At 35.8% G+C, this 27,888-nt stretch overlaps 1 protein-coding gene across 6 annotated transcripts in view; it reads right to left on the bottom strand.

Annotated features, from left to right (window-relative positions):
• Positions 1 to 15,429, bottom strand: part of A1CF (APOBEC1 complementation factor) — a 75,781-nt gene extending 60,352 nt beyond the window's left edge. For 3 of the 6 annotated variants that reach the window (XM_003922446.4, XM_010333312.3, XM_074382516.1), the window contains exon 1: positions 15,342 to 15,429. The gene's annotated coding sequence lies outside the window, so the exon portion shown is untranslated. Of the gene's footprint in view, positions 1 to 2,687; positions 2,828 to 15,341 lie in introns of all 6 variants that reach the window. The other 3 variants (XM_039465328.2, XM_074382513.1, XM_074382512.1) reach the window with 3 other exon arrangements.
• Positions 15,430 to 27,888: the final 12,459 nt, after the last annotated feature.

Below are 27,888 nucleotides of genomic sequence, written 5' to 3'. Positions count from 1 at the left end.
TTGAAGTTTTGAAATGTACAGTGGATTATTGTAAACTATTGTCTGTTTATTATTAATTACAAGACAATAAACACTGAAACTAAGCATTCAACTAAAGAAGCTAGGGAAAGAATAAAATGGACTAAAAGAAATTAGAAGGAATCAAAGACGAAAGTAGAATTAATAAAACAAATCTGTAGACTTGATAAATGTATGTACCAGCTGATTGAAAAGATTAGTAAATTAGCATCCAGCAGGCAATCCTGACAAGCTAAAAAGGAGAAAATAAATTTTCAAAACAAGAAAAATTTGATGTAACCAAAGATTCATAGAGTTTTAAAAAAGAGAACACTTTTGCCAATAATTTGAAAAATATACATGCAGTAGACAAATACATAGAATAGTATGAATTTTTAAAATTGCCTCAGGATAAGTTAAAAATTTGAGTAAACTAGTAATCATAATCTATATTGAAAACAATCAGTGTTTCCCTCCCAAATAATACCAGGTCCAGATTGTTTTATTAGGCAAGTTTTATAAGTTACTTAAGAAGCAAATTATTCCTTTGAAGAAATATAAAGCCTTTTGAAGAGTAGAAAATAATAGAAAACTTCTGAAATTATCCACAAACTTAAAATACCCAATACAAAAAAATACCACAAAGTAGAACACTAGACCAATATCATAGGAGTATAGATATGAACTATATATGGAAAAGCATCCAAAATAATAATATACAATAAACAAGATGGGATCATTACAAAAATACAAAGTCTATTCAACATTAAGGGTTCTGGAAGTTTAATTCATTTCATTAATAAAGAGAAAACATATGAACATCACAGTAAATGTAAAAGTGGCACTTAATAAAAGTGAATACCCACTATTGGTTTAAAAAACAGCTGGAAACCATAATTCTCAGCAAACTGACACAAGAACAGAAAACCAAACACCGCATGTTCTCACTTATAAGTGGTTGTTGAACAATGAGAACACATGGACACAGGGAGGGGAACATCACACACTGGGACCTGTTAGGGGCTGGGTGGTCTAGGGTAGGGATAGCAGGGGGTAGGAAGATTGGAAAGGATAACATTAGGAGAAATACTTGATGTAGATGACGAGGGGCTGGATGCAACAAACCACCAAGGCATGTCTATACCTATGTAACAGCCCTGGACGTTTTGCACATGTACCTCAGAACTTAAAGTATGATAATTTAAAAAATCTTCATAAATTAGCAATAGAACAAAATATCCTTAAATTGATAAAAAGCATCCCTCAGAAATATGAAACAAATATTACACATAGCAATGAAACATTGCAATTATTTATTTTCATTAAAAACAAGTAAATCAACTATATAATATAATTGAAACTAGTGAAAGAATACTACAAGGACAATTATAAAATAAATGTTCTGTATTTAACAGAAATAACAAGTGAAGTATAATGAGAAGATCTGAACAATATAAGAAAAACTTATAAAATATGAATAAACAATGAGAAATGTTTAAAACCTATGTGAAAAAACTGATAAAATTTGTCTAAAAGATCTAAAGTCCTGAGTGAATGAAAGTCTTATTGATGTAAAGATATCAGTTTTCAAATTATTACTTTAATGGAATTCTAATTTAAAGTCCAATGAAATTATTCTGCAATTTGACAAATTGATTTCACAGTTCACCTGGCAGGAACAATGTGCAATAAATGCTGCCACATGTATTGAAAGTATAGAATAATTTGGAATCACCCTAATTAACAGTTAAGATGAAAACAAACAGAAATAGAGAGCTAGACTAACGGAATAAAATAAAAACTCTGGACCGATAGTTTTGTTTATACTGGAACTTGGAAATAGATGCAATTTCAAATACATGGGAAGATCATAGACAATTCGAGAAAAAAATAAAGTGGACATATCACCTCATAACATGCTAGCAATCTAAATGGAATAAATAACCTTTAAAAACATTGTATAACTCCCAGAAGAAAATACAGAAGAGTATTTTTATAATCTTGTGGTACAGAAGGTCTTCTAAACCAAGCATATTAAGAACGATAAGTGAAAAGCTAACAGATCTGACTATGAGAATATTACCAACTTCTGTAATGGCAAAATAAATGAAGTTAACAAGAGTCCACAGCTGGCAGAAAATGATTGTTATTTATATAGCAGACAGAGAAGTAATATCTGTAATATAAAGATTATTTTTAAATAAATAGACACAAATCAGTGGACAAATGAGCAAAGGAAATCAATAAAAGAAATCAAAATAGCATATAAATTTATAATTTAATAATGATAATCTTTAGTGATCAAGAAAAGGCAAATTAAAACAAAAAACCGAGATACCATTTTTTGGCCTATTATGTGGCAAAATTTAAAAACACTTTAAAAAAGAACAATATACATAGGTAACATTTACTGAACACATATGCTACGTTCTGAAAGTTTTAAACACAATTTATTTAAACCTCATAAAAGCTCAGTGCTGTAGGTATTATTATTCCTATGATATGGGTAATAAATCAAGATAGAGAAAGGTTGAGGTGCTCAAGGTTACACAGGTAATGAGTGGCAGAGAGATGATTTGAATTTAGGTAGCCTGGTGGCTGAGACTGTGTTCGTAATTACTAATTTTACTTCTTTTCAGTTTCCTCATCTTAAAAAAAAATTAGGCAGGGGGTGTGGAGATCATACCTACCCTGCCTTCCTTAAAGTGTTGCTGTGAAGAACACAGGACATCATAATGAGCTGATGAGGGTGATGCTATGGTCCAGATTCTCTTCCATATGGACACATGGACTGGAGCATCTGAAGCACTATGGTTACTTAGCCTCTTTGCTGGAATGAAAGTGAACTATTATAATAGCTTCTTCAAGGAATGTTGTGGGTGGATTATCTGATGCTTTGCTCGGACACATCAAGGATCTGACCCCCTGTTAATATGGTCCAAATGGATCCAGCTGTCTGCTATGCACTTAGTCATATCTTACTGAAATTTTACTTCTTGGCAAGTGTGGCACCTTCATGGTTTACCTAGTGATGTATCATTTGGCAAGATCTGACTCAGCTTTCATGCATACTTTTATTCTTATATTTTATTTTATTTTTCTGAGATGGAGTCTCCCTCTATCACTCAGGTTCAAGTACAATGGCATGATCTCAGCTCATGGCAACCTCCACCTCCCAGATTCATGTGATTTCCTGCCTCAGCCTCCTGAGTAGCTGGGATTACAGGTGCATGCCACCACGCCTAGCTAATTTTTGTATTTTTAGTAGGGACAGGATTTTGCCATGTCAGCCAGGCTGGTCTCAAACGTCTGACCTCAGGTGATCCACATGCCTCAGCCTGCCAAAATGCTGCAATTATAGGTGTGAACCACCAAGCCAGGCCATTTAAATTCTTTAAAGTGTTGATTCTTCTTTCCACTGATCTTTAGTTCTTTTGGATTGTAAATAGCAATAGAGGAAGAAATTAGCTATAGAAGAGATATCTCATGAGGGTGCAGTGGAGGTAATCAAAGACCCAAGTGCTTCTCAAGGCAGCCAACACAACTATTTTGTGTATATGTGTTACACACAGCTACTCTCAGGGAATGAGTAGGATCTTCTCACCCTCCATCCTCAGATGTCCTTATAATTAATTTTTCCTTCTTCTATCTCTTTTTCTGTCTTATTCTTTAATTTTTATTCTCTTTCTTGCTCTTCTAGTGACACTCATGGCTAAAGAATTTGCTGAATCCATCTAACATGAGTATTGTACTTTTAAGGCAAGATATTAAATGTTGTGGACGAGTAGTGCTGATACAACTGTCTAAAGAAATTGCTATTTTTGCAAGGAAGTATAGGACTAGCTGATGTTTGATTACTGTTTGTTGAGGTTTAAAATCTATATACCCTCCAATTTGGAATCATTCTAAATCCTAAGTAGAGTAACTTAAAATAGCAAAACCTAAGATACTGAAAAAATTTCACTGTAGTGAAAATATCTATAGAGAAAAGAAAACCTATATCAGTGAAAAAGTATCATAGAAACCACTGTCTCAGAGTTTATTAGAGAAAAAGAAGCAGATATATAATGAACAAATAATTATTTTATTATAATTTTAATGTGTGTATATATGTATATATCTGTGTATATGTACATATGCACACACACCTGTATTAAATCAGGGCATCAATACATGCAAGTGGTAGAGGAGGTATATTTTCTCAATTTTTAAAAAAACTCCATCAAGTCAGAAATCGGACACAAGCTCATGAAAAGAAAAGTGTTACCTCAACTCTTAGGGAAGTTAAGCATATTCATCTGGCCCACAGATCATCAGATCATCATTTTTGCAAAACAATCCTGACATCTAGAAATCTTTTTTGTTTTGTTTGAAAAGTAATTTCAAATAGTTAGAACAATTTATTTTCATATAAAATTTTGTTTAAAATTATACAACTTATGATCCAATAGAAACACATCTTGCTTTTTAGCATATTCTCATTAAGTGGATTTTATAAAGGTACATTTTCTGTTTTGAAAGACATTTCTCCATTGTTTAAAGGGCATTTCTCCAATGCCCTTTAAATATTAATGAAAAGCACTTTAAATCCTTAGGATTTAGCTTGAAGTGTAAATTACACAAGGAAATACCAGAAGAGGAAGCATTAACCTATGCACCTATGCACATCTTGTCAAAATAGTACTATGAGGTTTAACTGCAAGGGTTCTTGAATTTTAGCAAGTAATACTCACCCCATTAAATCTCTCCTTCCTCTTTTTTTATTCCATGGCCTCAAAACTTCACTGTAATCTTCTCCAAGAGAGGTTGTGTCCAATTTGAGTAAATCCCATAACTGTGACTTTCAATAAGTTGCGTTAAAGCCCTATTCTTGAAATATTGTACCACTATTAAAGCATACTCACGACTGGCATTAAAAGATCACTTAAGAACAGCTGTAGTAGAGCCAGGTGCCAATAGCAATGACATACAGAAGCTGTTTACAAAAACCAGACTGCCTACCTGACCTCATGTAGAATCACCTGTGCTTAGGCATCATCTTTCCCACCCCTGGAAGGATTCTGATTCAGCTGGTCTGGAATGGGGCCCAGGACATGATATATTTTAAAGCTTCCCAGGTGATAACAATATGCAGCTGCATGTACAACAGCTGACTTAATCTCTAACTTATATATGTTACAGGTCAAACCAAACCAAACAGTTGAGGGTAATTGAATTTATTCCACCTACCAAATAAATGGGCCATACAGTCACATAAAAAATCGAATTAAAAAGAAAAAAACTGCATGACAAAGGTAGAAACTAGATAGGAGGAAATAAAACATAATTCAAATTTTTCTCTAATAATTGTTTTATCTACATTTTCATCATTTCTAAAGAATATTTTCCTAGTTAGCATTTACAAATAAAAAACCTTGAACAACCTTTAAAAATCTGACTTTTACTAGATTCTGGCTCATATGATTTGTTTTCAACTCAGTTTTGATGAGGACTAGCCAATAAGATATTTATATTACCACTGCATCCATAAAACTAGTACTTGTATGGTTCTACATATGGAAAGGAAGCAAAAGCTGTGGGGTGGAGAAAGTACAGAGAGCAAGGAAATCTCTTAGGAGAAAAGGGCAGATGTAGGAAAGTTGAATCATGTGAATCATGAAGAGCCTTAGAGTTCTGTGAGTTGCCATGAATTCTGCCTCTAAAACTCTAACAGTCTCTTTATCCAGCGGAGTCTTCGATATAGGCAAATGAAGCCTGGATCTTCACTTGTTTTCTGCTTTCTGTACATACGTATACTTACCTGTTGTTCCCTCTACACTCCCAGCTCTATTTCCCACCCCATTTTCCATTACTGAACTTAACCTGAGCTCAGCGAAAGTGTAGAGTGAAAGGAATGTCACTGCTTACTACCTTCTGGGCACAGCATGTCTGTTCTGCACACCACTGAAAGATCAACCTCCCTAAAATATCCCTTCTAGTATTCTCCGCCCCCACATCCTTCACTGGACTCATCACTAACTAGAAAGAAACAAGAGTTCAGCCCCTTAGCCTGACATTCAGAGCTTGCCATGTCCTGGTCCTTACTTGGCTTTCCTGACTTTCAATGCAAGCCTGGAGCTATGCCACGCTCAAGCCCGTCAGGTCTCCTAGGCACACCAGTCACTTTTTATTTTACCTAAGTGCCTTTGTCTTTGTTTCCCATTTACCACACGACTAGGATTCCCATTATTCTTTCTATAATTTCCCTGGCTAAGCCGAATTCATGCCTATTTCATTAGGTGTTGGGTGTATGTGATTTTGTGTGTATACATGTATACACACAGGGGTGAATAAACTCTTGAGAGGTCAGTTTTGGCAGCACAGCATCACACAAGAGACCTTTCAATGCACCCCTTTCCTTTTGCAGCTGCTCTGACTTCAGTACTCTCTTATAAAGCTTCCAGCCTGTGCTCAACTTGGAGAAGCATATCAGAAACTCAGAAACGGGAATACTCATAAGGGACCTGTCTTTGTCAACACTGAAGATTCAGAGAAGAATGATGGGTTTTTAACCCAAAAAATATCTTGGAAAATTTTAACAGCAGATGCAATGTGAGTAGGCCTCATCCAATCAATTGAAGACCTAGATAAAACAAAAGCTGCGTAAGAGGGAGCTCTGCCTGCATGACAGAGCAGAGACAGTGGCCTTTCCTGATCTTTGGACTTGAAATATTGGCTTTTCTTGTGTCTGTAACCTGCTGGCTTCTGGACTGGAACTTATACCGTTGACTTTCCTGGGTCTCAGGCCTTTGGACTTGTGCTAGAACTACACATGGACTCCCCCGAATCTCCAGCTTGCTAACTGCAAACCTTGGGACTTCTGCTTCTATAATTGCATGAGCCAACCCCTTACAATAAATCTGTTTATTTGTATTGATATGTGTAGACTTACATATTTATATAAATTTATATTTTATTTATGTTTTGGTGCATTTATAAATTTATTGCCTGTATCTACATATATATTCTATGTTTTTCTAGAGAACATTGACTAATACATATACATAACTCTTTTTTTTGTGCTATTATTGTTCTAGTACCTCTAAGATCAGACTACTGCTGGTGACTGTTGTGCTGTCTTTATTCCGTTATGATACTCAGCTATTCCCAAAATGCCTGACTTCTGTAAGATTCCTGGGAAAGAGAACTGGCAGAATTTAGAAATTGTCGAATGACATGGCCTAATGAGAAAAGTAGAATGTCTTTGCATGTTTAATACAAATATGTTTAATTTTTAAGTTATCTTATGAATTCGTAAAGTGGTAATCATGGCATATAATGTAGATATTCTTCAGCTTAAAAGCAGGTGATTATTCAATAGTCCTGGTACCAATTATTTGTGTGGTATATTATAGAGACCTGATGAACTGTGAGTGCTGTTTCATTCATTCTTTGTCTAGTGTTATGTTTCTTCCTCTCTTTTTAACCTCATTGGGAATCTGATCTTTTGAACTTAGTTGCTGCATCTGGTTTCCTCAGACCAATTTGGAGAAATTTAAGTAGAAAACTCAATTTTCACGAAGTCTGCCAATCCCTGACTAATGGAGTATATTTGATCTCTGAGTGAAGCTTACAAAATCTATCTAAAGCTCTATGTTACAGTGGCACAGAAGCAATCTGAGACTTGTAAGGAAAGACAGCCTTATGTTTCTAGTTTAAAAGCCATATTATATTTGTCCTGATATTATGCTAATTTACATGCATCATCATAAGTGGCTTTGAGTATTAACCTTTTTTATCACAACTATGAAAATAATGAAGTATTAAGAGATTTGCACTCTGGTGTGAGGATCTGTATTTCTCTTTTTCTTCCTCCTATAATTACTCAGGTTCCTTCAAATCATTCTATACTAATTTAGGAGACCCTGTCTATGATAGGGAGTGTCTCTGTCTTAGGAAAACTGCAAGAGGGCTGGGTGAAATGGCTCACGCCTGTAATCCCAGCACTTCGGGAGGCTGAGGCAGGCAGATCATGAGATCAGGAGTTTAAGACCAGCTTGACCAACATGGTGAAACCCTGTCTCTACTAAGAATACAAAAAAAAAAAAAAAAAAAAAAAAAAAAAAGCCAGGTGTGGTGGTGCATGCCTGTACTCCTGCTACTCAGGAGACTGAGGCAGGAGAATCACTTGCACCTGGGAGGTGGAGGTTGCAGCGAGCCAAGATCATGCCACTGCACTCCAGCCTGTGTTACAGAGTGAGACTCCCTCTCGAAAGAAAGAAAAAGAAAAGAAAAAAACTGCAAGAAAGTCAGAAAGAGTGTTCCAAATTTGCACTGCAAGCCAGTGATGGGGATAGAGTTAATTTCTAAGCCATCTTACTGCACTCTAAAAAGCACTCTACATTTGCACCGCATGGCCTGTTTCTCACCTATTTTCCTCTAGTAAAACATTTTATAATCAACACAGAAATATGATCAGCATTATAGCTAAATGGCTAAAATTTATGCACATTTGCTTGGCATTATTCTAAGTATATATAATTTCTGATCTAATTATTTAAACAACCTGCCTTTACAGAAGAGGAAATAGTCACAGAGTTCAATAAATTGCCTAGAGTTAAATTGTAGCAAGTGGTAGAGCCAGAATTTGTGTCCAACCATTCCAGGTCCAGAACCTTCTGCTTTAACATATAATTTGTCTCCACTCTGCTATATCAACACCACAAATCAGAGATTTGGATCATTGGGCTTTAGGAAATCCTTTGCAATTCTGAGTTACTAACTTATTATAGAGAAGATTGGACTTGATGGCTTGTTTTTAAAAGGCAGAGAAAATTGAATTTCTAGGCATTATAGGTTTTTCTCTTAAAATGTCTTAAGGGTCCATATAATAGCATTTCCTGCATGATGCCAATTCAAGTCAATGCACCTGTTAAGTATCTGTTATATAATGAGAAAAATAGACACAGATGAATTAGTATTTCACAAGTGTGATATTCAAGTGACTTTACTAACAGAATTCTTTAATAAGTTAATTATTCCTTAAAGATCAGATAAATGCCTGCTACTCAAGTCCCTTATATCACCCTCCAGTTATTTTTGATACTTCCTCCCTGGACCATCTACTCTTAATATCTTCTTTCTCCACCATCAAAATTTGATTCCCACAAGGGTTTGCCAAGCTAGTTGGTCTGTTAAGTGACTTTTGTCCCTATCACTCACATCCTGCATCCAAACTAATTTATATTTTAACAAAACTTGTGGAAACAAACTCTTATTTTAAATGAACAACTCTGTTCAGGTTGGTGGAGCTGCTATTTGGGAGCATCTAAGTTTCAATTTAAAGTTCTAAATCAGGTCAGTTTAAATATGGGACTCCCTTAACAGATATAGACCTAGCAGCCCAATTATTTTTCCACAGGGAAAAGGGTGTGTCCTCCAGGTAGGAGGTGCTATGTCCTATTCAGACACTAACAGAATTTGAGTATAAGGTAACCAAGTCATTCAGGACAATTACTTTGTATGTTTAGCAATGCCTCTGTGGTTTATCCTGTCACTATGTTCACGGTGCCTGTATTACTCTGTTCTCACACTGCTATAAAGAAATATCTGAGACTGCATAATTTATAAAGAGGTTTAATTGACTCACAGTTCTGCATGGCTGGGGAGGGCTCAGGAAACTCACAATCATGGCAGAAGGCAAAGGGAATCAAGCTTGGACCTTCTCTCATGGCAGCCGGAGAGAGAAGGAGTGTGTGCAGGGGGAAATGTCGAACACTTATAAAACCATCAGATCTCATGAGAATTTCTCACTAACATGAAAAATCACAGGGGAAACCTCCCCCACAACCCTATCACTTTTCACCAGAATCTTCCCTTCAGGCCTAGGGATTACAATTTATGATGATATTTGGGTGGAAACACAAAGCTAAACCATATCCATGCCGGTGTCTGCACATATTTCCTCTATGATTTGGGCCTCTCAGCCTCTCCAAGTCACAAAATGGGTCTCCTTTAACAGAGTCTCTGACTGTGTCAGTCCATGAGTCTGGGCATAGCAAGGAAGGTGAGACTCAGAGTGAAGGGAGTATTCCTCTTTAACCATGGGGCTCTATTAATATGTCTCTCAGAATTTTCATAGAGAATCAGGCTGAATTAGAAATGCTATACAGCCGGAAGTGGTATGATGGAAAAGTGCTCCCTGAGGGTTCAGGTCCTGCTCTTGGATTCTCATTCTAACAAAAATTTGTCTTCTATCTTTGGGGAACCCAAGTTTCTTTGTCAAATAAAGGATCTCAAAAGTTTCCTTCTAGTTCTAAGCTGTGATGCTTCCCAGTGTTCCATTGGTCCTTTCTTTGCAGGGTGGCCTGTGCCAGATTGCTGGGACTCACTCCTGTACCACTTACTACTGGTGTGACCTGGGGCAAATTTCTTCATGTTCCTAAAGCTGTAGATGCTTTATTGGAAAAATGGCATAGCAATAGTACCTATTCCATAGAGTGATGGAGGATTAAATGAGTTAACCTATGTGCCTGGTGTCTGGCAGAATGTAAGAGGATGTAAGAGCTTTTATTAACATCATTGTTATAATCATCACAGGGTGCCGATTCTAGTTAGTTGGTAGTGCATGAATTGAGAGGAACTGTTAGGGATCTTCAGAAAAGAGGATTAGAAAGAGGATTTCTGAGATGAGCATCTATATGTGCCAACCCCGTTTTCCCCCATGGTACCAGATTTTGATTTCTGACTTCCATTGCAAATAGTCAGAGGCATTAGGGTGTAATTACATCTAATAATTAAAAGTAAAATTTACTTCATGCTAAAGGCCCCAGCTGGAAAGATAAGCACTAAGCAGAATCCCAATAGAAGAGTAGTATAGAAGAATACTAAAACCAATAGAAATTTTTAAAATTTCATTTGTATACAATGCTTTGCCAGTCCCCTGCCAGGCAGGTAGGAGATTTTATAATCCTCTGTTCCTTTATATGTTTCACTGTGTTAGTTACAGCATCTGGACTGAGTTATAATTGAATCTTTTCAGGGCCGTTTTCTTCTAGGACCCATATGGGAGTGGTTCTTCTCTTGCTTTCTATGTGGGCCCTTATGTCCTCTCCTCTCTTCATTGTTTTCATCTAGCCTCTTAACTGATTAATACACTAATGTCCAGTGAAGTTGTTGAAGGCCCATTACCTAATCGTCATTGTGCTACATGAACAGAGTTGGGCTTATAAACGTTAGGTGGGAGTGTCTTTCAGTTAATCAGATTTGTACAATTGGAATGGTGAATATTGACACAGTTACCTTGAAGAGACAAGGCATCCTGAATTGACATCAACTATGAAGAAATTTGCCATTAAAAATCTGTATAAGTTCTTCTATATGAAAAGCTTTATAAACTAGAATATCCTATGGAAATAAGGTATTATTGTAGTTGGTTCTACTACTTAACTAATCCTAGTGATTTTTAAATCAATTGGACATCCTAAAACAGTGATTATTTTTTAATTGCTGGAGGAAGGGAAGACATCACTACATCATTGCAGGTGAGATTTTATAGAATTACAAACTAATCTGCTCACTCAGACATTCTGTCTGGCCAAATTGGTCATGTGCTAATTCTCTTTAGTTGTATTATGTCTGGAGCAGAGCATTGTACCCAACTGTGAAAACCAGAGAGATTTATCTTACATCCTTGTTACTATTTCCCTCTTAATATTACCAGGGACCAAACCCTACTGAATAAGCAAATTTGGAAAATGTTCTACATGTGATTAATACATATATGCATAAAACTCTACTCATAAATCTATATAGGAAAAAAAACTCAGCTTACATATCTTTAAAAGAAATCAAATTAGAACTTTCAAGATACAAGCATATTTTAGTCAAGACAATAATTTTTTACAAAAGTTATGTTTTAATTTTTGGATTGCATCAGTCAAAAATATTCAATACAAAATTTTATTTCATTAAATTGAAAATTCTAAGTAGTCATTTAAACCGATAACCTAGATGGGGTGCGGTGGCTCATGTCTGTAATCCCAGCACTTTGGGAGACCAAGGCAGGCAGATCACAAGGTCAGGAGTTCGAGACCAGCCTGGCCTACATAGTGAAACCCCATCTCTACTGAAAATACAAAAAATTAGCCAGGCATGGTGGCTAGAGCCTGTAGTCCCAGCTACTCAGGAGGCTGAGGCAGGAGAATCACCTGGACCCAGGAGGCAGAGGTTGCAGTGAACCAAGATCACTCCACTGCACTCCAGCCTGGGCAACAGAGCGAGACTCTGTCTCAAACAAAACAAAACAAAACAAAAACAAAACTGATAACCTAGCTGCAGTAGATTTGATGAAATAAAATGATAAACTAGCTTTTCTGATTTAATGGGCAGCAAACATTTGTTAACGACTCTCTGGATTTTACAGGATCAGGCCAAGGAGCAGATGGGCTATAGATTTCTAATACAGAATGTCACTGCAAGGGTACTGCTCCTTTTCCAGATGCTTTTCCTGGGAGCAGTTGGACTGTAAGAGCTGCACTTTGCGGGAGCCTGGTTACTGTTTCTGTGAATAAGATAAAATGGTGTTTATCCTCTGTCGATCAATACTGTCTTGTTTGAACTTATTGAGTCATTTTAGAGACACATAAGGTAATGAAAACCATTGTGTAATAGTACCCACAGTACCACTCAGCTTTCTAAGGGATGACAATATTTTGAGAGACAGTTACTGAAACAAATTTTTAACATTAACTGCCTCCATGATGAAACAAGTGTGTCCTGTGTCAGGTAAAATATTCTCTAAAATAAACATATGTCCTGTGTGTTTTAATACTAAAAACAATAATTACAGACTGACTTTCTCTGAATAAATGGAATAGTACTGCTATTTGCAATTAATTGAAATTTTGTTTATGTACAGTTTTTGATTTCAACTTTATTAATATTGTTTTGACAAACAAGACCTAATAGGTACACTTGGGCAATTTTAGAAAAGTTTTCTGGAGGTTGTTACAAACAGGAAAGTGAAAAGGGAAGGGAGTTGCTGCTGAATTCTTAAATACCAGTGACTGTACTTCACTTCTTTGCTTTATCATCTAATTTAACCTTCACAAAATACTGTGGGGCAGATTGTACCCCTATTCCACATTTGAGGAATCTGAGATTCAGAGGAGTCAAACAACATGCCCAAGGTCACAAACCTAGGAAGTTTTGCAATAGGCGTTCTGACTTAGCTGTGTCCAGGCAAAAAACCTAGCGTTCTTTCTGTAATTAATTTAAAGTTTCTCAGATAGGCATAGTTGTATTTGGTAGAAGAAGACTAAACTCTAAAGTCCTTTAGATTTTTCAATTGTGATGATTTCAATCGATTCTGATTGTTATGAATGCTGGACATGGGCTATAAAAGTGATTTGGTCTTTCCTTTTCTGTATTCTGAGAAATATCAGTTTTGAGAGATGTTGATAGATGTTCCTGAAAGAAGATGTTCTGTTGTAAATGAAGCCCAGGAAGCAAAATATTGCCTACTTTCTTAGGTAGTCATGATAAATGACAATATTTGCATGTTTCATGAGTCCCCAGTCCTTGAAGGTATGGTACAATGGGTACATGCTTGGGCTCTGAATCAGACCACCAGACTAGGGAGCCTGGCTCTGCCAATTGCTTAGTAGCTGAGCCTGTTAGATAATTCACCTGTGCCTCTATTTTCCTATGTATAACCTGTTATAATAGTATCTACCCCACAGAGTTGTCCTAAGAATCACGTGAGGTAATTCATGGAAAGAACTTAAAAGTAGACCTGACAATATAGTGTTTCATAGATGTCTGTTATCATTATTACTAAAAACACTCATGTTTTACTAAAAACACTCATGGGGTAATACGACCTGCTATAACTTTTCTAACACCATTTCCTCGACTTACTTGACAATGGAGTCACTTTTCTTCTGAGCCACATTTATTAACATCCATTAAATATAGTGTTGATATTTGAAATGACAGAAAACCACCTTGGTATTACTGCAGCAGAAAATAAGAACTAAGTATTTACAGTGTTTTAATATCCATTATGTCATTTTATAGTGTTTGCCCACAACAATATTTCTTTTCCTTGCCACCTGTCTTCCTTTTTCCCTTAAAATGGATAAATAGTAAAATGAAACAGTAAAGTGTTAAGAGTTATATAAAATGGGCAGAGTAAATGTTATTCCAGAAAATGTGAACCTTGTAAGTCATTGGTCTCTTTCTCTGTATTGAGCAGGGCAAAGCCTTACTGCTTTGACAAGTAAGTGATATCACTGTCATTTCCAGACCTATGTTCCATTGCATGCTCCGTAACACACATTATAAAGGAAATTTCAGAGCAGACCAACGCATTTTTTTCTTGATCCTAAATTATAACTAGAGCTGAATTTACCAAAATACACTCTACAAAACACTAATCCTGCAGAATGCACAAATAATGCTGTATTCTTCATCTTGTTGGAAATATACAATACATATCTGAAAAGTCCTATAGTAAATACCTTGTTTAGTTGGAATCTGTTCTTCTTGGAAATTACATTGGTAATATGACAAAAAGTCAGAGTTTAGGAGGTTTCTGGCAGAAGTGGAATATTTCTGGTAAATACCCAGATTGATTACTTTCTTGAGATAAAATACCATTATATTCTGGTTGTGAATAATCTTTTTGGAGTAAACAAAAATATGTGAAAATATATCCACCTCAGCACAGTTACCTAAACTGTGGAAACAACCCAATAATTAGCCATTCCAAGGTTGAGATTTAACATACTAAAAGCCAGTCATTTTCCATAATATTTTTTTGCCAGAATCAAAAGTGAAGAGTTTACACATTCCTTTGGTTAGCAAGATAATGGCAGGAGAAATAGCAAGAATTTACCAAGACATTTTTTATGGTGGTAGTAGATAATTAAATATATGAAGTCTGAAGTATGATAGGAATTGTGACCAACATACAGAACTCAAAATCTGCCAGGGATGTTAATACTATTTCTTTTGCTAATTGCATTTTTGTTTCTCAGATTCCTAGGATCAGGACAGGCACTCAACCACAACTCTCCCTGGTGTCTGGTTACAGCTAAATAAACTTCTCAGAACATTTGTTCCACTCTTGAACCCTCAGAAATTTATTAAATCCTGGTAGCTGTCTCATTTTGAGATTATATGATAATTCCAATATATTCTTTTGTTTTCCAATTGTTTCATTAGTATAAAAACAAGCTAGATAATTCCTCGAATTAGGCTAGATAGCAGAAGAGAGTAAAAGCTGTGTTCACTGCATTCCCACTGTTACAACAATGCACAGTTTCACAGAAATAGAAAAGAGGAAAACACATGGATCATACCTGAGTAATTTCAGAGATCCCCACCCGGAAAAGGTTTCCTTGATTATGGCGAATTCAACGTGTCACTTGGGTTATGCTCTAATCATCATATCAAACTCCAAAGGTTCAGTGGCTTTAGGTTTGGTTTACAATTCCTGGGAGTTAAACTTTAACTCACCCTGTCTCTTGCATCCATGGAGCCCTTTGACCAGATAACTGGGTCACTACAGCCCAGATATAATTTATGAAAACTATCTTTGTTATTTGTTTACAAAATTAAAATAAATGTTGTAAAAATGTTGGGGTAAATATTATTTTGAAGCTATTTCATTGATTTATATGATATATTTAAAAAGTAAAATTCACTGCAATTGGACATGTAAGCTTTTTAAATGTCAGTTCCTTTGTTTTTTGCTATGCCAAAATGATATTATGCCTAAGGTAATTTTGAGACTATTTCTTTGTTTTACACTTTTTATATCACTGTATTACAGGGAGTAAAGTGTAGAGTTTTAGGTCAAGTACATAGATAAATGCTGGCCTACAAACAGAAAATACACAAAGCACTTATACAATAAAGTAGATAGATTTGGGCCAGATCAGGTTGGGGAAAGCATACTTCTTTGTATACAAGCTGCTAATTTAGATTGTAAGAGGGGTTAACTTGTGAGAAACATAAAAATCAGTCATGTACTGGGGTTATATGATAACTGATGCTATTGCTGATTGCCTGAAATCTCAGTGGTAACTGAATTTCTTGAAAAATAGACAAATGGTGCTTTCAAAAATACAAACTCTATACTCTGAGTTCTCTGGTAAGAGCTCTACTCTACAGAATAAATCCCTAAGGGTAATAAAACCCACTTAAAGAAAAGAAAAAAGAACCAAAACCTTTCTAATTTTGAGTAAATTTTGATTTAAGGGCTTGGAAACCACATGCTCCAAAACTAGAATTAGAGGATATGCTTCCTTGGCTTCATTTCTAGTAAGAAGAGTCAATTTTTTTAGGAACCAACCATTAAGAGAGCATTTTTGTCTACAAAAAAGCACAGAACAAGCAATACTTCTATAATAGAGACTCAAAGGAAGATCCATCAATTAAGCACATCTATGAATACATAAGAGAAGAGATAAAAGATACTGTTGGAATGCTAGTTCTGCCTGCAGTTTTTAGTTCTCAAACATGAAATTATTTCAGTTCTCAAATGTGAAATGATTTACCTTTTTCCCATAGCAATGCATGACAGGATTTAACAAAACACCCCAGGAACAATTGTTTTACCCCAGAATTGTACCCCTGATGTTAGAGCTAGAGGAAGCATTTATGTCCCACCCAGCTAGATAGGTGAATGAGGGACACATCCCTCTGCTTCCTTCTTGAAAAAGGATCCCCTCACAAAGCAGTCCTATTGGTTTCCCTAGTGAAAGCACAGTCTGGGATTGCATAGTTCCCAAAGGAGTGTGGAATTCTTAGTTTGAGTTTGCCTGGTCCAACAAAGAATTGTTGATATTGTAAGATGGACAGTTTTGGGAGGGTTTCCTTTATTGTTTTGTGTGGTAGGTACTTAGATGGTGATAAGTGAATTGCATCTAGAAGAAAGGAAAGCTAGGATTTTTAGGTATCTGAAGGAAACATCGAAACACAATAGGTAAAAAGAATGATATTAACTGTGTCTCAGTCCATTCAGGTTACTATAATAAAATACCATACAATGGGTAGCTTCAACAACAAACATTTGTTTCTCATAGTTCTGGATGCTGGAAGCCCAAAATCAGGGTTCCAGCAGGGCCCTCTTTTTGGTTATGTCCTTACATGGCCTTCCTTGGTGCAGGCACACAGAAAGAGAGATCCTATATCTTCTTCTTTTTAAAAATAAGGGCATTAATCCTATCATGAGAGACCTAGCCTCATGACCTGCTGTAATCATAATTACCTCCAAAAGGACCTGTTTCCAAATACCATCACATTGGGGGTTAGGGTTTTAACATTAATTTTAGGGGGAACATAAACATTCAGTCTGTTGTAACCAGTTATTAAAAATATGTCAATTTATTATCTGATGGATCCTGTCATTCAACAGGGCAGGACTATAATCACATTAACCCAGAGTCTGATGATTTCAGTAAGACAATTCATATATCACTCCTAAGAGCCAATGGTGGTAATGAATTTGGTAGTAATGAATTGTTGTTATTCCTTTTTATTTTTGAAACCATTTTGTTACAAGGATAGGAATATACTGATAAGGAATAGAAAGAAAAACAAAAAGCCTCTCTTTTTCTGAGGGCTAATTAGAGAGAAAGTTTGTGGCCCTGAGACAGAGAAACCAATAGATCAGAATAAGATCAAATTTATGACTTTGACTTCATCAGTCTAATCAAGAGAGTTAACTGTACCAAGGATGGCAAGGCTTGCCTTTGCTTCGTAAAAATAAACCCAGTTTAGATAGTGGCTGGTAAATGTGAAATTTCTATTACTTTATTCTACAAACAATTACTGAGAAAATTCTCTCTGCTAAGTGTTGCGATAGAAAGGTGGTTATTTAAAATGAGATTTCAGTCTGTTAGTAGGCTATAAAATCAATAAAGTGGGTTGTATCTAACATATTAAAAATAGAAACTATCAAGTGAATTACATCTAGAAAGGGTAATATTATTCCTGAAACTTTTTTCTAATTATGTATATATCTGTGTGTACTGGTTATAAAATTTATTTTTTTTATTATGGATCACAATTTTAAATGTTTGGGAAATACTGTGCTAGTGTTAAGGGATGCAGTGGTTAACAGACCAGATAAAAGGTACACACATTAAGCAAATACCTCAATGATTAACTAATTATAATAATTATAATAAGTGTTATGAAGGAGAAGTACAGAATGCTAAACAGGACATAAAACACAGGGACCTAACCTCATGTAGGGCTGGGTGGGATCTTTCCAGAACACAAGACATTTAAGCTGAGACCTGAAGGATGTGTGGGTGGGAGGTGGGCATTCTAGTCAGTGGAAATAGCACATGGGGAAGCTCTGAGTTCACATGAGTTTTACACATCCAAATAACTGATAGAAGGTCAGTTGTGAAGGGCAAGAGGGAAACTGATGGGGACAGTGATTGGATTAGGTTGCCAAATCAGGCGATTCATAAAGGGCCATCATGAGATTCCCAGCATTATCCCAGGGCAATGGAAAGTCACTGAAGCATCTGACAAAGGGGAGCCACATGAACCATTTGTATAGATTCTGGGTGTAGCATGGAGAATAAATTGCCATGGGACAACATTGCCTACCTCTCTCCCTATTTTTTTTTTTTTGGTTATCTTAGAATAATTTTACTCATGTATATATTCAAGTAAGTTGGTGATTTGAACTTGAAGGAGATGAAACATCTAAAAGAGATTAGTTGGAGGGGAGGTGGCAGGGGATGGTAGTTGAGATTAGGGTGGTGGCTCTGGGAATAGAGGAAAGTAGACATGGTCAGTGAAATGTGTAGGAGGCAAATCATCAAGAGGATGTGGGAACTGAGGGGGCATGACATCTAAAGGACAAGTCTCAAATTACTGGATGGAGCCATTGGCTGGATGGTGATACTATTTGATGAGGTGGGCATACTCAAAAAGAAAGAGACTTACAAAAACAGGCTATAGCAGATTCATAGTAAGTGCTCATTCAGTGGTTGCAATGATCAGTCATTCATACATGAAATACTTGGCTTATGGATTTTAACGAATCTTGCTTTCAGACTGTATTTAGGTGAAAATCATCAATTTTTGCTGCTGAAGCTAACACATAAAGCTTTTAAAAACCTAAAATATAAATCAAAATCAAAGATTACCAAGCATAAGACACTTCCTTCCCTGCCACCATCCTTCCTGTCCTAGTTCCATAAAAAATCTCTTCTGGATAGACCACGAGGTTGGGAGATCAAGATCAGCCTGGCTGAGATGGTGAAATCCTGTCTCTACAAAAAATATAAAAATTTGCTGGCATGGTGGCAGGTTCCTGTAATCAGCTACTCAGGAGGCTGAGGCAGGAGAATCACTCAAACAGGGAGGCGAAGGTTGCAGTGAGCCAAGATTACATTACACCACTGCACTCTAGCCTGGGCAACGGAGTAAGACTCATCTAAAAAACAAACAAACAAAACCCTTTCACTTCAATCTCCTAAGAATTCAACGTTTCATTTTAGAGTGTTTGGTGGGTGGGTAGGGCTATTTAATTCACTGGAAGGGAGTATTTCAAAGAATTGAGGGGCCATATCAGACACACTGAGTATTGCAAAAGCTCATTCTCTTTCCTTGCCTGTTGACTAGAAAGTACTCTGATCTGGGAGTCGGGACCTTAGCGCTTCAGTCCCAACACACTATAACTTATGAGCTACTTAATCTTGAGCAAGTTTCTGGCCCTTTTCTGAGTCTCAGAGTCTTTGCCTTTAATGGGGAAAATATCTCCATCCCTTATATACCTCATTAGTTGTTGAGGGGGTTGAGGGAATTGGTATATGTAAAAATGACTAGAAAATAATAGAGTACCATGTATATACAGAACAGGGTGATTACAAAGCAGATTAGATCTGTAGCCTTTGAGGTGATGTCAGTGCAACTTCTTGTTTTGATCTGTGACATAAGAACTTCTAGGATTTATACCTGATCCTTTGGAGATTCATAACATATCAAACCTAAACGCTCAATGCTATTCTTAATGCTTGCAAGACTTTGGAAGACAGCAGAATTTGATTCAGTGGGTTAGAATTCATTTGTTCTTACGTCATATCCCAGTTTTCGATTTTTGAAAATGTTTTGGTTTTGTAACTAGAGCCATCTAGTGTTGAGTTGATTAAACACACACACACACACACACACACACACACACACACACACACACACTCTTTCTCTCTCTCTCTCTTTCCCCTTCTTTATTTTGTGCTTTAGGAAATCACATCTTGTTCTCCTGGCACATTAGAATGGTATTTTAACACAACATAATTGTAGGTTAAGATGAGAAATTAGGAATTTAATAAAGCCCTGGCTACATCTAAAAACCGTAACAGTGGGATGCTAGCCTGGCCCTGCCCTTTCACCTGAGTTAAGAACCTCCCACCTTACCTTGTTCCTTTTCATCCTTACCCCGTTAATGAATGTTCTTGAAATTAGAATTTTTAAATGTAGTCTTTTTTTTTTTAAAGAAATGTTATCCAGCTTAACCAACATAAAAGCAAATACTGATTTTGTGTAAAGGAGAAACTTTAGAAAGAAAAATTCGGTTACTGAATCTGGTGTATTCCTTTAGTTATGTTAGGTCTTTAATCTGCACTAGAATCGACTTTATTCTATTTACTATAAATAAACAAATTTCCGCAGAAAAATCTGCACTAGCTTTTAGTTAATGACCTGAGAAAGAGTTATCACATAATCTTTTGTTTAAAATGATGATGTCATTAACTATTTTTTTGTTGTTGTTAATTTTACTAACCTTTGATAAAAAGAGATATATTCTTTTCAAAAGGTAGGGGACACTCTGGGGGAAGCAAAGTTAAAATAAGAATACACATGTGTTTGTGTGTGTACTACACACACACATACACACACAGAGCAAAGATTATGAAAAAAGCATATTTGTTTCTGCTTTCACACAGATGTATTGCTCCTTATGACCAATTGATATTTTGAATTCTTCAAGCTAACAGATGACTCTTGAGAAGCTAAATACAGCAGTTTAAGCAGTATTTTTTTTCATTTTTTCCCAAATAAAAACTGGATCTGGCCAATATAATTGCCAGAATTTAAATCAGGACTAATTCACCAAATCCATACTTTCTATATCCAAGTAGAAAACATTTATCAATAAAATAAAAAGGGCATTTTTTCTGACTTTGTTAATAAATACTAGAAGAACTTGGAAGAGTAACAAAAGTGGAATAATAAAATGCAATTGTATGCATTCATACATTTTCAAATGGAATAAAAAAGAAAGCTGAAACTAATATCAAGATTTTTGTGAAGAGAATATTAAACTTTCAACCAAAAATGAGGCTGTATTTGAGGAGGCTAATTTTCGATTTGTGTTATTTGTAGCTTATGCAAAATGGAAATTAACCTTTCAAATGTGCTTTGCAGTTTCCATAATACTTTCAGCAGATCTTAAAAACAATCATCTCAGTCTTAAAAGCTGGTAGAGTATAATGTTAAAAATCATAGGTTTTGCAGCCCAGTTACTACTCAACCACTCACTGTTTACCTACTTTCAGGTAAGTCATCTCACTCTCAAAGCATCTATTCTCACATCTAGAAATGGCAAACTACCAATTGGAAAAAACCACCATAAACTTTATATAGAGCCAAAAAAGAGCCTGCATAGCCAAGACAATCCTAAGCAAAAAACAAACAAATAAACAACAACAACAACAACAAAACACAGCTGGAGGCATCAAGCTACCTGACTTCAAACTATGTTACAAGGCTACCATAATCAGAGCAGCATGGTACTGGTAGCAAAACAGAGGTATAGACCAATGGAACAGAACAGAGGCCTCAGAAAGAATGCCATACAACTACAACCATCTGTTCTTTGACAAACCTGACAGAAACAAGCAATGGGGAAAGGATTCCCTATTTAATAATGGTGTTGGGAAAACTGGCTAGCCACATGCAGGAAGCTGAAAGTAGACCCCTTCCTTACACCTAATACAAAAATTAACTCTAGATGGATTAAAGATTTAAACATGAGGCCTAACACCATAAAAACTTTAGAAGAAAACCTAGGCAATACTGTTCAGGACATAGGCATGGGCAAGAACTTCATGACTAAAACACCAAAAGCGATGGCAACAAAAGCCAAAATAGACAAATAAGATCTAACTAAACTTAAGAGTTTCTGCACAGCAAAAGAAACTATAATTAGAGGAACTGGCAATCAGTTCAAAATGGGAAAAAAATCTTTGCAGTCTACCCATCTGACAAAGAGCTAATATCTAGAATCTACAGAGAACTTAAACAAATTTACAAGAATAAAACAAACAACTCTCAGCAAATGTGTGTGGAGAGAGAGAGAGGGAAATGGAGATAATAATAGCACCCACTTCATAGAGTTGCCATGAGACTCAGAGGAAAGATGAGATGGAAAGTACTTAGTTCAATGAGAGATTCATGTTAATTATTTCCCCATATTTGAAAGGGTCAGGGGATAGAAGGGGGATGAGGGATGAGATATTATTTAAATATTACTTAATGGGTACAATGTATACTTTTTGAGTCATGGTTACACTAAAAGCCCAGACTTCACCACTATGTAACATATTTATGTAATGAAACTGCATTTCTACCCTTTACATTTAACAAAAGGTAAAAATATTCACCTATATTAATTTTATATTAATCAGTCTTAAAAGAAGTCTTGAACATTAACTGTATTTTTTCTATTATCCTAACAAACAAAAATGAAACTGTGATTCTATGTGTTCTCAAAATACACTGCTCTGAAAACTACTGTGTTTTCTGTCACAAGGTCTAATGCCATCTGCATGGTTTGGTTAACAATGTTATGTATTTACACTGCGGGGTGAACAATGTGAATTTGCCTTGAGCTTCATAGATCACTGTGGAAGTTAAGACATTGCTATAGGTATTTGTATTTTATCCTTATATCAACTCTGGAAAGTAATTAGAGCAGGGGGTGCAATTTTTTCTGTTTTGAAAATGAGATAATGAGGTTAAATATTTTCTGCATGGTACTGTTACACCAGGAGCCAGCATGGAGTGAAGCAAAGAGCACAGAGAGGCCTTGGAAGATGTCTTAATGTCTTTGAATATCAGTGTTCTTAATTGCAAAGTAGGGCTATTAATCTCTAAGTATATTTTTTAAAGTAATTAAGTGATCTATGTGTTTATACCATAAGTGAGATATATATATATATATATATATATATATATATATATATATATATATATACACATATAGAAGGCTGCTGAAGAGTGGCTGTTTGCAGAATGCTTTTTACAGTGCATAGAGCAGGATGGGTGTATTTTAAGTAGCAGGCAAATGTTTTTTCTTCCCACTCTCTACCACCAAGGTGGTGGCAGTTGATGTTCTCTTGCCTTCTTTTGTTTTTCAGTTTTTGGTGATGTTTATTTAGTGTTCACCAATTTCCTTCTTACATTTTGTTCTACTAAAATAATCAGAGAAAGAAATAGAACTTGGGTATGAATACCTTGACATGTAGCTAAGTTCAGTCTGGCTTTAGAAAATGGCATTGGGAGCTGCTGGCTTCTGCTTTTCACCTGGGTACTCATTGGCACCCTGTAACCATTAACTTCTCTTCTAGTGGTAAAATCTTGTGATTCTTTAATTCTGTGACCGTGACTCTATAAACTTGTACCATGCCTCCTAGGTATACCTGATGAGGTTAAAGTTCTGTCAAGTAGGAAGCTCAGAGTGAACCTTTGTGTGGACCGTCAGATCAGAAGCTTCAATCCACAGGAAAAGAAAGAGAATATGAGATTTGGAAAAGTTTTTAGTCTGACCGTCTCTTTTAGTAATTGAGGTAACTGAGTCCCATAAGGAAGTGGCCTATGCAGGGCTGGCAAAGGTTGAATTTGGAGGAGAACATAGAGAACTGAAATGAGAAACTCTAAAACTTCACTTCGGACATTAGAACTTGGTGGGTTCTAGGTTTGACCTGGGAGGTCAGTACTGGAGTGCACTGGCTGAGTAGTAACACTGCTAAGTACCTGGTAGGAAGGTGCAGGGGCTAAGCATTTGGGCCCTCAAGCTAGCTTTCCTGCTTACTTCAAGTTTAGAACTCCTATTCACGAGCTGTGAAATCTTGATGGAATTATTTAAATTTCCTTCTCTCTAAAACGGATTATTTTTGTTTTGTTTTGGGAGGGGGGAATCATGAACTTCTCTTGTTTTCTCTGAATTTGAAAAAAAAAAAACAAATGTTTTTAAATAGCATTAAAAATGGAAAATCTTACAATAGATAAAACCAAGATTCATATAGAGTTACATGTCAAGATCCTCATGGTTTATTGCCACATGAAAAGAGAAAGCTGCACAGCAATTATATTGTATGATCCCTTTTACTAAAAGCACATACATAGCAAACTGTGTAATATATTTGCAAAAATATATAGTTATATCTCTGTTCCCATACATGAAACTTTTACTAATAGTAGCTTGTGAAGGAGGCTGTAAGATTGAGGGGATAGATAAAGGAGGACTTCCAATGCATATATTATGTGAAAATTGTCTCACTTTCTTATTTTGCAGATTCACTAGAGTGTATCTAGGGCTTCCAGTCAGAGATCTTAGGTTTTATTCAGTTCTAGAAATGATCAGCTGCTATCTCTTTACTATCATTTCTCCACAATTCCCTGTATTCTCTTTTGGATCTCACTTACAGATGATGATAGAGAAAGACAGATGATAAACACAGATCTATTTTAAAACAGTTCTGTTGAGATGTAATTTACATAATGTACACTTTCTCCACTATTAAATACATTTTGAAATGTCTCAACCTACTCTCCATGTTTCTTAACTGTTTTTCCATGTAAAATGTGGTATTTTGAGGATTAATTAATTTAATTCAATAAAACATTTAGCCTATTGTCTGGTATACAGTAAGTATTCAATGAAGGTTAACTATAGATTATTTAAGTAAAACATGAGTTCCAATAATATGATTAGTTTATTATTCAGAAGGATTTAGTAGTAAGAGAAAAAGGAGGGAGTTCCTTTATTTGTTATCTGACAAAAATATAGAAGAGAAAGTGAAAGGATTCACAGTACATTGAGTTTGTGTCAAAACATACATTTTTGTGTGTTTGGAGCTCATGGTAGTGTTATATCTAAATCTTTGAGTAGGAGGATTAGAGAGGACAGCAGCTCATGGTTTAAAACGCATCCCAGGTTGTGTTTGCTTTGGCCAACCAAAATATTTCTGGATTTTGTTGCTGGAAATATTTTTGCTTGTCCACATGGATTACTTGTAATGCATTAACTTCACACAATAAAGTGCCACTGAAAATGGAACAACCACACTTTACAACCTCACCCAGTTCTGTTCACTCAGTTGGAAAATGAGCTTCGTGTTAATGATAGTTATTGTGGATTCATTTGCTGCAAAAGGGACATTCAACCAAAGCACCAGTTAAAGGCACACTTAATTCAGCAAGACCTACTTTGCTAAGTTCCTCTGAGTTCAAACATCTGACTGCTGACTTTATGCCAGGGTAGATATTTTTTACTATACTTTAAAAAAAATTTACCAGAGTAGTCGACTAACATTTTTACCATCCTGTGCACTTTGTATATTATTATACAACTGTGACCAGGGCAAGCCTTTAAAAATGGTTTTATCTCATTAGGGCTATGATCTCCATGGCAAACAAAATAAACACATTAGTCTAGGTAGTATGGAAAAGGCAGGAGTCAAAGATTTTAAGTCTGAGCTCTGGCAGGTCTAGCCATATAATTTCTGAACCTTAGTTTCCTCGTCTGTAAAATGGAGTTTTCATATCTTTGTACAAAGAGTGAGATGAATACTCTGTGTAAAGGCTTGCTGCTTTGCTGGGCATAAAATCATTTAATACATGTTGATTTCGTTTGTAGACTGATGGCTACTGGTGGTGTCTTGGAGGGAACTCATACTTACATGCCTTGTTCTCTCCCAGGCACTGGTCCATGGCTAGGCAAACTCAGTGAGTGACTCTAGTAGTGTTGACTTCTAGATAAAGAGGCAAAGATCCTTTTGTTGTTGTTGTTGTTGTTAAACTAACAAAGCTAGTCAGAAAAAAAACTACAGTAGCTACTCTTTAATGAATCCTATCTCAGCCTCACCAGGACCACCTCAGGAAGCCATTTATATACCTATACATAGGAAAGTCAAATCTAGCAATTGTCTGCTCACTACTTCCATAGGCCTCTCTTTAGGTGAACTTTTTAAAACTTTTGAAAAAATGTTTATTAAGGTTTAGGACATGTCCATTCTAGATTTTTGCAGCTGTTTCTTTAAGATAAACATTATTTTTATAAGAGCTTTAAATTTACAGAAAAATTATAAAGATAGCACAGTTTCTATATACCCAACACCCTTTTCCCCTATTATTAACATAACATTAGCATAGTACACATGTTATAGTTAATGAGCCAATATGGGTATTAATTTTTAACCAAAATCTGTACTTTCATCAGATTTCCTTAGATTTTTACTTCATATTCTCTGTCATAGCATCTCATCGAGGATACCATATACATTTATTCATCATGTCTACTTAAGCTCTCTTTTTGCTGTGACAATTTCTTAGACTTTGTTTTTGAAGACCCTGACAGTTTTGAGGCATACTGATCAAGTATATTATAGAATGTCCTTTAATTAGAATTTATCTGATGTGTTTCTTATTATTAGACTAGGGTTGACAGTTTGGTAGAAAGATCACAGAGCTAAAATGCTGCCTTTATTACATTCTATCAAGGATATGTACCAGCAACATGATACGTGGCTGTTGATGTTGACTTTGATCATCTAGATAAAATAGTGTTTGTCAGGTTTCTCCACTGAAAAATTACTCTTTCCTTTCGCTTTACATATTGTACCCTTTGAAAGGAAGTCACTATGCATAGCCCACATTTAAGGAATGGAAATTTATGTTCATTCTCTTTTTGGGCATAGTATCTGTTTATATTATTTGGAATTCTTTTGCACAGGAGATTTGTCTCTTTGTACCTATTTATTTAATCATTTATTTAAATCAGAATTTACTCATTAATTTATTTATTTTATATCTTGGGTTATAACCCAATAATACTTTTTTTTTTTTTTTGAGATGGAGTTTCGCTCTTATTGCTCAGGCTGGAGTGCAATGGCACGATCTCAGCTCACCACAACCTCTGCCCCAGGTTCAAGCGATTCTCCTGCATCAGCTTCTCGAGTAGCTGGGATTACAGGCATGCGCCACCATGCCCAGCTAATTTTTGTATTTTCAGTAGAGACGAGGTTTCTCCCTGTTTGTCAGGTTGGTCTTGAACTCCCGATGTCAGGTGATCCAGCTGCCTCTGCCTCCCAAAGAGATGGAATTACAGGCATGAGCCACCAGGTCAATACTTTCATTATTCAAATTGTTCCAGCTATGACCACTGGGAGCTCTTTCAGTTACTTGCTGTGTCCAGAAACACTTTTCTCAGTTGTATCATATATATATATATAATATATGTATTATTTTCAAATTTGATGCAGTTTCCCACACAAAATCATATACTTTATGGGGGAAGCATAGGTATCTTAGTTTGTTTGATTGTTTACTACTGTATCCTTAATACTTAGAAGTGTGCCTGGAACATAGTAAGTGTGCAGTGAATATTAAGTGGAGAAATGTATGAATGAATGAGCATAAGAATGTATCAACATTGTGTAAGTCACATTACGTATACCATTCCAAAACTTCAAAACAGTTGTCAAAGGAAAGCATTAATAATGCTTTCCCTATTTTATAGATGAAGGGATTAAACTCAGATAAGTTAAATATCTGCCCAAGGTCACTCAGCCAGTAAGCAAGAACTTGAACCCAGGA

The sequence above is a fragment of the Saimiri boliviensis genome, chromosome 12 (assembly GCF_048565385.1).
Source record: "Saimiri boliviensis isolate mSaiBol1 chromosome 12, mSaiBol1.pri, whole genome shotgun sequence".
Taxonomy (NCBI): Eukaryota; Metazoa; Chordata; class Mammalia; order Primates; family Cebidae; genus Saimiri; species Saimiri boliviensis.
This window is presented reverse-complemented; position numbering and strand designations above follow the sequence as displayed.